Source organism: Impatiens glandulifera, chromosome 6, assembly GCF_907164915.1.
Source record: "Impatiens glandulifera chromosome 6, dImpGla2.1, whole genome shotgun sequence".
Taxonomy (NCBI): Eukaryota; Viridiplantae; Streptophyta; class Magnoliopsida; order Ericales; family Balsaminaceae; genus Impatiens; species Impatiens glandulifera.
The window spans coordinates 26,684,400-26,693,764 of NC_061867.1; positions in this window are offsets into that span (position 1 = coordinate 26,684,400).

Below are 9,365 nucleotides of genomic sequence, written 5' to 3' on the forward strand. Positions count from 1 at the left end.
TGCTAACCTAGGCGTGTAGAATGTGACATCAGATAACATGAAGTTTTTTAGGCAGAAGATGGCGGTTATGTTATTCCATCAAGTTATCGAACCTTAGTATTATTGAAATAAAATTATAAAATGTATATTCATTCATGTATTAAATTGCACCTCAGACTTGAAGATAACCTTTGAAGTTGTAAAAACAAGTGTTAACTTTGGTAAAATGTTTAAATATTTGAAGTTAAGTGGTTACAATATTTATGGGTTTTTAGGCATATTTGTGCATTTCGTTAAGTGGTTAATTTATGGATTTTGCAGGACCTAGCGTTTCGCTAAGTACTTTGCAATTCACTAGGTACTTCGCGATTCGCTAAGTACTTACCGTTTCGCTTTGTGCTTACCATTTCGCTAAGGACCTAGTGATTCGCTAAGTGATTCCCAAACAACCTGAATGAACATCATATAAGACAACTTATCCCAAACAACCTGAATGAACAACACATACTTCAATTAACCAGTACCAACACATACTTCAACTGACCAGTACCACCATAATTCAATTCAATTAACAACATATATTACAACCATAATAATCTTTCAAGCTAATTGTACAAAGTATCACCACAATCAATCTAAAGGCTCATACTGTTAAAATGATGGCTCGTGCTGTTGAGAAGATTACTCATGTTGTTTAGATGATGATGCTCTTGCAGTAGATGGTACAGGCATCACTGCTTTGCATGTTGCCCTATCATGTCCTAGTCCAGCACATGAGATGTATCGTCTCGAGACCTTACGGACCTCACCTTGGGATGACCTACGCTTTGTTTGTGGCCGGCCTTTCTTAACCTTGACATTTGGTTTAAGACACAAGGCATTGGCGATGCTTGGGTGTCTTTCGGATACGAAGACGAGATCGTCAACTAATTTAATTGTGTCTCTCAGTTTTTGCATAAAATAAGTCCAGGAGTTATTATTCTCTGAATCAACAACGCCGAATGTGACAGGATATAGTTGTTCATTCGCATCCAATGCAATAGCCACCAATAATTGACCACCCACATTGTGCTTAAGAAAACTAGCATCAACACATAATACAGGACGACAAAAGACTTTGAAACCCCTAATTGAGACGCCTAGGGACATGAACATATACTTGAAGTGGCCGAGCTCGTCTCTCTGGATGTCAGTTATGGTACCATGATTATACTTCTCCAACATGTAAAGGTATGATGGCAGTATTCCATATGAATCCTCTACCATTCCTCGCACCGCTATTAAATCATTTCCCCTTACCCTCCATGCCTTATTATAAGTCAAAAATATCCCATAAGTTGATTGCATGTCTTCAATTATTTTCTTAGGCAAGTGGTTATGGTGATGGTCCATGTACTTGCTCTTCACGCACTGCCCAATAACCCATGCTGGTGTTTGCATTTTTTTCTTTGGCCTCGACAAAACTGAGCATGAGTGTTGTTGCTCAAATTTCCGGATCTCAAACATCTCAGAAAACTTATCTTTCACAGCCCGCAAGCTCCACTTACATGTCTCATCCAAACATTTCACTTCCCAAAGATGTTTTCTTGACTTCTCCACTTTGAATTCAAAATAATTGGTCATCGCATATTTATATAGAGCAAGTTGAAGTTCTTTTTTATTTTCAAACAACGAACCGACTTCCAATACGGTTTTACTAGTTAATGCCATCGCAAATGAGGGGTATGGCGGTAGTGTGTCTGTCGGGTCTATCGATGGTGTACCCATTAATAATCTTTTTGCACTAGATGGTGTACCCATTGATGATCTTCTTGCACTAGATGGTGTACCCATTGATGCCTTTCTTGCACTAGTTGGTGTACCCATTGATGATCTTCTTGCACTTGTTGGTATATGTATTGATGCCTTTTCACCAGTATTAACATGCAAGTCCTGAGTAAGTGGGATGTGAGGCAAAGAGTTTTCTCCGGCTTCATTTTGACTTTCAACAAAGAATTCTGAGGGTACAACGGGTGGTACAATTTTTTGAGTAAGTTGCGGTGGTAGTATACTTTATTAAGTTGGGTATGTAAGTAGTGGTATCTTTTCTTTAGTAAATGCTGACTTCTCTACTACAGAGACACACAATGGTGACACGGTTCGACCCAAAATCAAGCGTGATAAATATGTGTTCAAATCCCCATCATCATAATCAATAAAAACATGTTTTGGATTTCAGATATTCAGAATATCATACTTGACTTGCAGCACTAAATCGTATGTAGATTTCTGCACGTTGAGTTCAGCGTAGAGTATATCAAGTAATTCAGCATAACGAGTACTTTGGGGTAAATCAAATGTTTTGATTGAAGATGCATCAAAATACAGTATTTCATCAGCATCAAGTTTACACTCTCCATTATAGAAAACGAAAACTTCAGCTGCAATAAAAAACATAATTTGATTTAGAAACAGATAATTAATACTTTGCGAATCGCTAGGCTCTTAGCGAAACGGGAAGACCTTCGCGAATCGCTAGGCAATTAGCGAAACGGGAAGGCCTTCGCTAATCGCTAGGCCTTAGCGAAACGGGAAGCAAACCCTGAACAACAGTGATTCGAAGAAACCAAACATCAATAAACTTGAAGTATCATGCTTAAAATAAACGTACCAAGTGGAATAGTGCTCGTCGTGGAGCTCATCGTGGATTTCGACCCGTCGCCGCCGAGATCGCCGCCGGAGTTTAGAGAGAAGGAGGAGAAGAGCGGAAAGAGAGAGAAGGAGAAGAAAAAAATGAAAAAAAATAAGGGAGGTTATATTAAATAGTAAGGGTAATCTGAACATTTCACACATTCACACTTCGCGAAACGCTAAGCCTATTCGCGTTTCGCGAATAGGACAATTTCGTAAAAAAAAAAATAAAAGACCACGAACGCAATTTAAATTATAATTTACCACCGGCTCAAATAAGGGCATCTTTAAGATCATTTCCTCAAATTTCCCAAATATTATGTGTTAAGATTCTGCTTTAATATTCTATGTTTTAATATTTACTAGTCTATTTTTAAATATATAGGAATATGAAGATATGTTCAAATTATCGCGTGCATTGAAAAAAGTTACGAAACAAAAAGTGTGTTTAAATCATATAATTAAATAATGTTTGTTCCGTAATTTTTAAACTTTTACTTATATTTTGCATGTTTACTAGAAGATGAACATTTTTATTTATCTATTTATTTTAAAATTAGTAATTACAATAGTAAAAAAAATGCAAAAGTCTATAAATTTATTGTTTTGATTATTTAATATTTTTCAATATATTTATTTTTCGGGGTTAATTAGAGAATGGAAAATTAGGAGTTTCTTTGTTTAAAGGAAATGTTGATACTTATTAATTTCCTGTTGAAGGATGATTTCAAATTAGGTAGATACTATTGAATCGTATGTGGTTTCAAATAATAATAAAATTTAAGATATATATATAACATATGACTATTTTAAGATTTATTAGTTAATAAAGAGGGGTAAAAATGTAAACTATCATTTCGTTTAAACTGAAAATTGAATAAAAGATGTTATAAAAAGAAGAAAAAAAAATGTGATATTAAATAAGATAATAATGGTGTATGAACAAATAAAATAAATAAGATATAGTCTAGCAAAATATAAATATATAGATTATCCAAAAATATGTTGAAACAGATTACCCAAAATTAATAATTATAAAGTTACATAGACTATCTACAATAAATAAATTATTTAGTTTATTTATTATTTATAGACATTTTTGCAATTTTCAAACAATAGCTATTTTCAGTCTTCAAGCTTGTTTGATTGATTTGATATATCTATTTTAGTTGCTATATTTGAATTTTAAGAATTCCAATATCTATTCATTAACTTGATTTTTTAATAAATGATAATTAATTAAATAGTTATTTTTCTAATTAATTGGATTTAAGACAGACAATTCACTTTTACAAGAATTCACTTTTACAAAAAATGATTTTTTAACCACCTTCTCATCTTCTCTATTAATTATTATAACTATTTTTGCTTTTAAAAAATTATTTAACTATTTATGGATAGCTGTATTATACAATTGATTAATTTATTTGTTAAAATTAAGTTTTTTAATTTATTTGTTGAAAATTAAGTACATTTAAATAAAGAAAGTGTATGAGCATGATTTAATAAAAAATATATATATATATATATAAGAAATAAAATATCATTTGAATTCAACTAGATTGTATTAATTGGATTTGTAGACCAACACCTCTAATAATAGTAAGAAACAACTCTCAGAAGATTGCATTGAATTTGAAGAAATAATTTCAATAAAATAGAGTACATATAAATATTATTTTATTAAGAATAAATTCGAAAATATATGAACAGGTGAAGAAGAAATTTTGATCATTCCAATTCTTTATATTATAATAAAAAAAAGTTATACATGACTAATAAGTAATAACACATCATTCCATATATCAGAAGTAATCTGCACCATACAAATAAAAAAAAAAAACAATTAAACCATTAATAATAAAAGTGAATTGAATATAGGATTAGAATGGGTACTTATCTTGATATTTTTCCTTTCACGTTTGAGCAGCCAATATTGACATCTATCCTTGAGTTATCAATCTTCACATCTAATTGTAAAAATAATGTATAACCATTGTAACAATATTATATATAAATAAAGTAACCACATGATCATCCAACTAATAATGCTGATTAATAATAATTAACATAACAATAATAATAACAATCCACACACTATAATAACAATCCAGAAACTAATAATAGTAATTAAATCCGCACACAACTAATTAATTAACAAACTTTTATTATAAGTTTTGAAGGCTGAATATATGAATCCAGCAGATAATTATTAAACTAATTAGGCGCAAGACATGATTCCTGCATAAACATAAAATATAAATAAATCAGTTAAGAAGTATAAGTTGAAGTTTATAAAAATATATACAATTTACTCACACAGTGGACAAATAGGATGTGGATTTAAGTGGAGGAACTGAAGGTTGCAAATCTTCGGAAGAGCGTTGGCATTTTGCATATTTAAATTGACAGTGCTGCCAATTATTCTTCCGATACACTCACACGAGGAGGGAAACTTTGAGCTTGGATATAATTTGATCAGCTTTTCAAGGTTTCTTGCCGAGGAGCAGCATGAAGGAGAAGGAATAGGTGCAGGTGTTTTCAAAAACACCATACACGGATCAAGAAGATCTCGCGCTTTCTGGCAAGGGAATGAAAATGCATTGTGAGTTCTACATCCTGCACTGAAGAAGACTGCGGCGATCATGATCAATCCAACCGTTCTCCGATTTATGGCCATCTTGATCTTGTACGTACGTGTTACAATATCAAACAAGAAGTGGTACGTAATTGATGCAAAGTAAAGAGATATATGGCTAGCTAGATGATGGTTAATTGGTTATATATATATATAGTAGAGGGCAGTAGAAGAATTAATAATGATTTTGATGTACATGGTTTTTAAAATAATAAATAAAAACCTTTTTTTAATTATTTTACTTTTTTAAAACTTAAATACCAACTACTCCGAAATATGCATATATTCAACCCTTTCTTGTTTGGCCACTCTTGGCTTTTAGGATTTTATAGGTTTTCTTTATAACTTGTTGAAAAAAAAAAGTTATTTTTTTTTTAATTCGATAAATTATCATGTTTAATTTAATATGTTATTAATGAAAATAAATTATAAACATTTATTATTTTGTCAATTGAACAATTCTAACTATTTTATGATTTCATTAATTTAATTAGGAAGCTAGTTTATTTGTAATTTTTCTAAAATGAATTATATATAAAATTATTTTTTTATATTTATGAAATTTTTAAAAATTAATATTTTAATTAATAAATTAAATAACTTTATAATTTAAATGATAACAGTGTAATAAAAATAATAATTTTTTTAAAAAAAAAAAGCAAAAAAAATGTCCCAATATGAAACCAACCACTAACACTAAATTTTCTTCTTTTTTTTTCAAATTAATTCTTAGAATTAAATAGTCTCTCTACACCAAATAGGTTACTAGTACACATTTATTATTTTGTGTAACATATTTTAACAGGAACTATATATGGTTATCTGTACAATTTTAAATAGTCTCTCTACCCCCAAATTGGTTACTAGTACACATTTATTATTTTGTGTAACATTTTTTTAACAGGAACTATATATGGTTATCTGTACAAATGTACAATGTTATCAAATAAATTAGTCTTGAACTTGTTTGGTTGAAATTTCCCTATCAAATAAAGAGATCTCTCAAATAAATTAGTCTTGAACTTGTTTGGTTGAAATTTCCCTATCAAATAAAGAGATCTCTCAAATAAATTAGTCTTGAACTTGTTTAGTTGAATTTTTTTTTTAAAAAAGGAGTTAAATATAATAAAAAAAATTATTACATTCTTTTTTGTTAATTATATCACTTAATTTAATAATTAAAATATAATAATGAAATAGTAATGTAAATTTATGAAATAATACTACTATAAAAATAAAATAGTTTTTAAAAAGCTCTCCATACATAGTTTAATATTTTATCAAAAACTTTGAAATATTTAAACTTTTCATAACTAGTTTTTTTTTTTTAAATATATATTAATTACTTCAAAATTCATATAATTAAAATAGCATTTTTGTAATTTTAAATATTTTCACCCATGGGTAGGTGAGGTTAGTTAAGGGGCGTCCCTCCTCCTTTCAATAGACCACATCTACATATTTGTTATTTTTATATTAAAATAGCATTTTTGTAATTTTAAGTTGTATACCCATTTTTGGAGAGCCGGTTATATTTGGTTACTTGTACAATTTTATTTTTAAATTACAGAATATTTTGTTTTTAATTTAAAAAATAAATAAATATATTTTTTATATTATTATCCTTCTTTAATTGACTAAATATTAAAATACCCCTTATTTTTTAAATACAAAAATATTTTAATAATACATTTAAAAAAATTAAAGTAATCTAATATCAAGCAGCTCTTAAATATTTTAGAGAAGCTCATTTATGTTCCTCAAATTAGACATACAAATAGATTGTACAATTTTATATTTATTTTTTTCTACTTTTACATTACTTATTATAATATCACAACTATATTTTTGTAGAATTTTTGTTCACAAACAATAATTTTTTTTTTTAACATAGTCTTTATGCATTTTATAATGTGAACAAACCAATATCTCAAAAAAATACAATAACTTTATTTTTTGTTTTGTAAATAAAGTTTATACAAATTAATTCATATATAAAAATAGTTATGGCACAATTTTGTTTTTTAAGAAATCTAAGACAATTTATTTATAGAAAAAAGTTTTATTGTTACGAGACATCAATCCGATGCAACGAAGTTTATTTAACAAAAAAAAAAAAGTGTAAAACCATTTGAAATTTAAACTTCTATTTTCAACAATTTTAAAACGACAAAATCAATTACATTTTAAAATACAAGTCTTCTACAATTATATAGTTGACTACTCATTTGGATTATAAAATTTTATTATTTACAATTTTAGTGTTGACAAAATCATTTGGACCCCAAAATTAAATCACATTTTCTATAAATTTTACAGTTGAAACATTAAAACCAAGCTCTACCTATTAAAGTTATAAAACCATTCAAACATTAAAAAACGGCATTCTACATATTTTTAGATGGACAAAATCAATAGAATTTCAAATATACCATGAAATCCTAAAGCATTAGACATTAAGCTTTAATCCCACAAATCAAAATTCAAAAGGTAAGAATCAACGAGTATATGCATTTTAGTCTACGCTAAAATAGAGAATTATTAACTCTCACATAAGTTCGCATTTTAAACTACGATCCTCTTGATCCCGAAACTTAGGCATTAAATTAAAGGCGGAGATATAGAGAACAAATAAAAAATTCAAAAATATATTCTTTTTATTTTCGGACCACTCTCTTTCTTCTAGTAATAAATAAACTACATAATATTATAAGAGATCACCAAGGTAAGGGAACCATACGTCTTTGTATAGTAAGTAAATTCCACAAGTAGAGACTTTCTCTATTAGAGTGCTTAATAGACGAACACTTATCAAGATTATCATTATAAATAAGCGGTAACTCAATAAATGAGCTAAAATAAATTTAGGTGCATTTCAACACTTCACTAAAATAAAAAATAATATTTATGATCAAACTTTTCGTATATATATTTCTTTCCTGTCCTCAATTCATCTACAATTCAAGAGGAAAACGAAGTAGGGAAGAGAGACGATTCGATCTGAAGGACTAGCGCCCAAAACAAATTTAAACAGCGAACACCTTCGGGTACCTCGATTCGGCATGGATTTCTATAGGTTCTGCACTACTACTGCTAACCTTTTAGTAAGTTATATTATTATGTAAATTACAATCTCTTTAGTTATTGTGGTTTAAGTATAACTGTCTTGTTTGATTTCAGGATATGATAATCTTTTATTGAGCTTGGCTATTATTTGTTTTCTTTTGTTATGATTAGTTATGTTTTGTGTTTTTACTGTTTTTGTGCCATGGAAGCTCAATAAGGAAGTTGATTTTTCTTGTTGTCTTGTGTTGAATGTTTTTTTTGTTATAGAACCATCATCCTCAGTTGTCGCTTTTGTGTTTATTGTCATTTTTTTCATAGAACCACCATTATCTCCAGTTGTTTCATTAATGGCTATTGATAATCCATGGCCAAAATTCTGTTACTTTCTTAGTAAATGTTCATACTGAAGCTACAAGACCAATTACTTTATTAGGATTATGTTCATCAAGTAAAGCAGTGTCTCTCTTTGTTCTCTCACTTGTGTGTCTTTCATCTATCTTTGCAAACTTATGAATGTATCTTGTTGTGATTCACATACCTAGAATTTTTTAGGAAGCCACTTGCAATCATTGCTGCTGCTCTCATGGAACTGAGCATAGCAATCTTAAATGATAGGTAAGTCCATGTATATAATTTTATATATAATATATGCTAAATCAATTAAAGATGAATATGATTTTGAAAATTTGTTATGATTCTCTTAACTCGACAAGTTGTACAAAATCCTCTCATCAATGTTAATCATGTGAAATCCTCTCATCAATGTTCTTAGATCAGATGTTATAACAAGTGTTTATATAATATATGTTTTTTTCATTCAAAAAAGAAAATGAAAGTTGACGTGCATATTGACTTTTTTTTGTAGGAAGAAGCTAACTTAATGAATCACAAGTAAAACCATCTGCTGCTACAGAAGATGGTTCTTCTGATCAGGGAGGAGAATATAGACCATTATTTGTCAGTGGCTCGAATAACTCAAAAGAAGAAGAGGTCAGTAAAATATAGTAGTGAT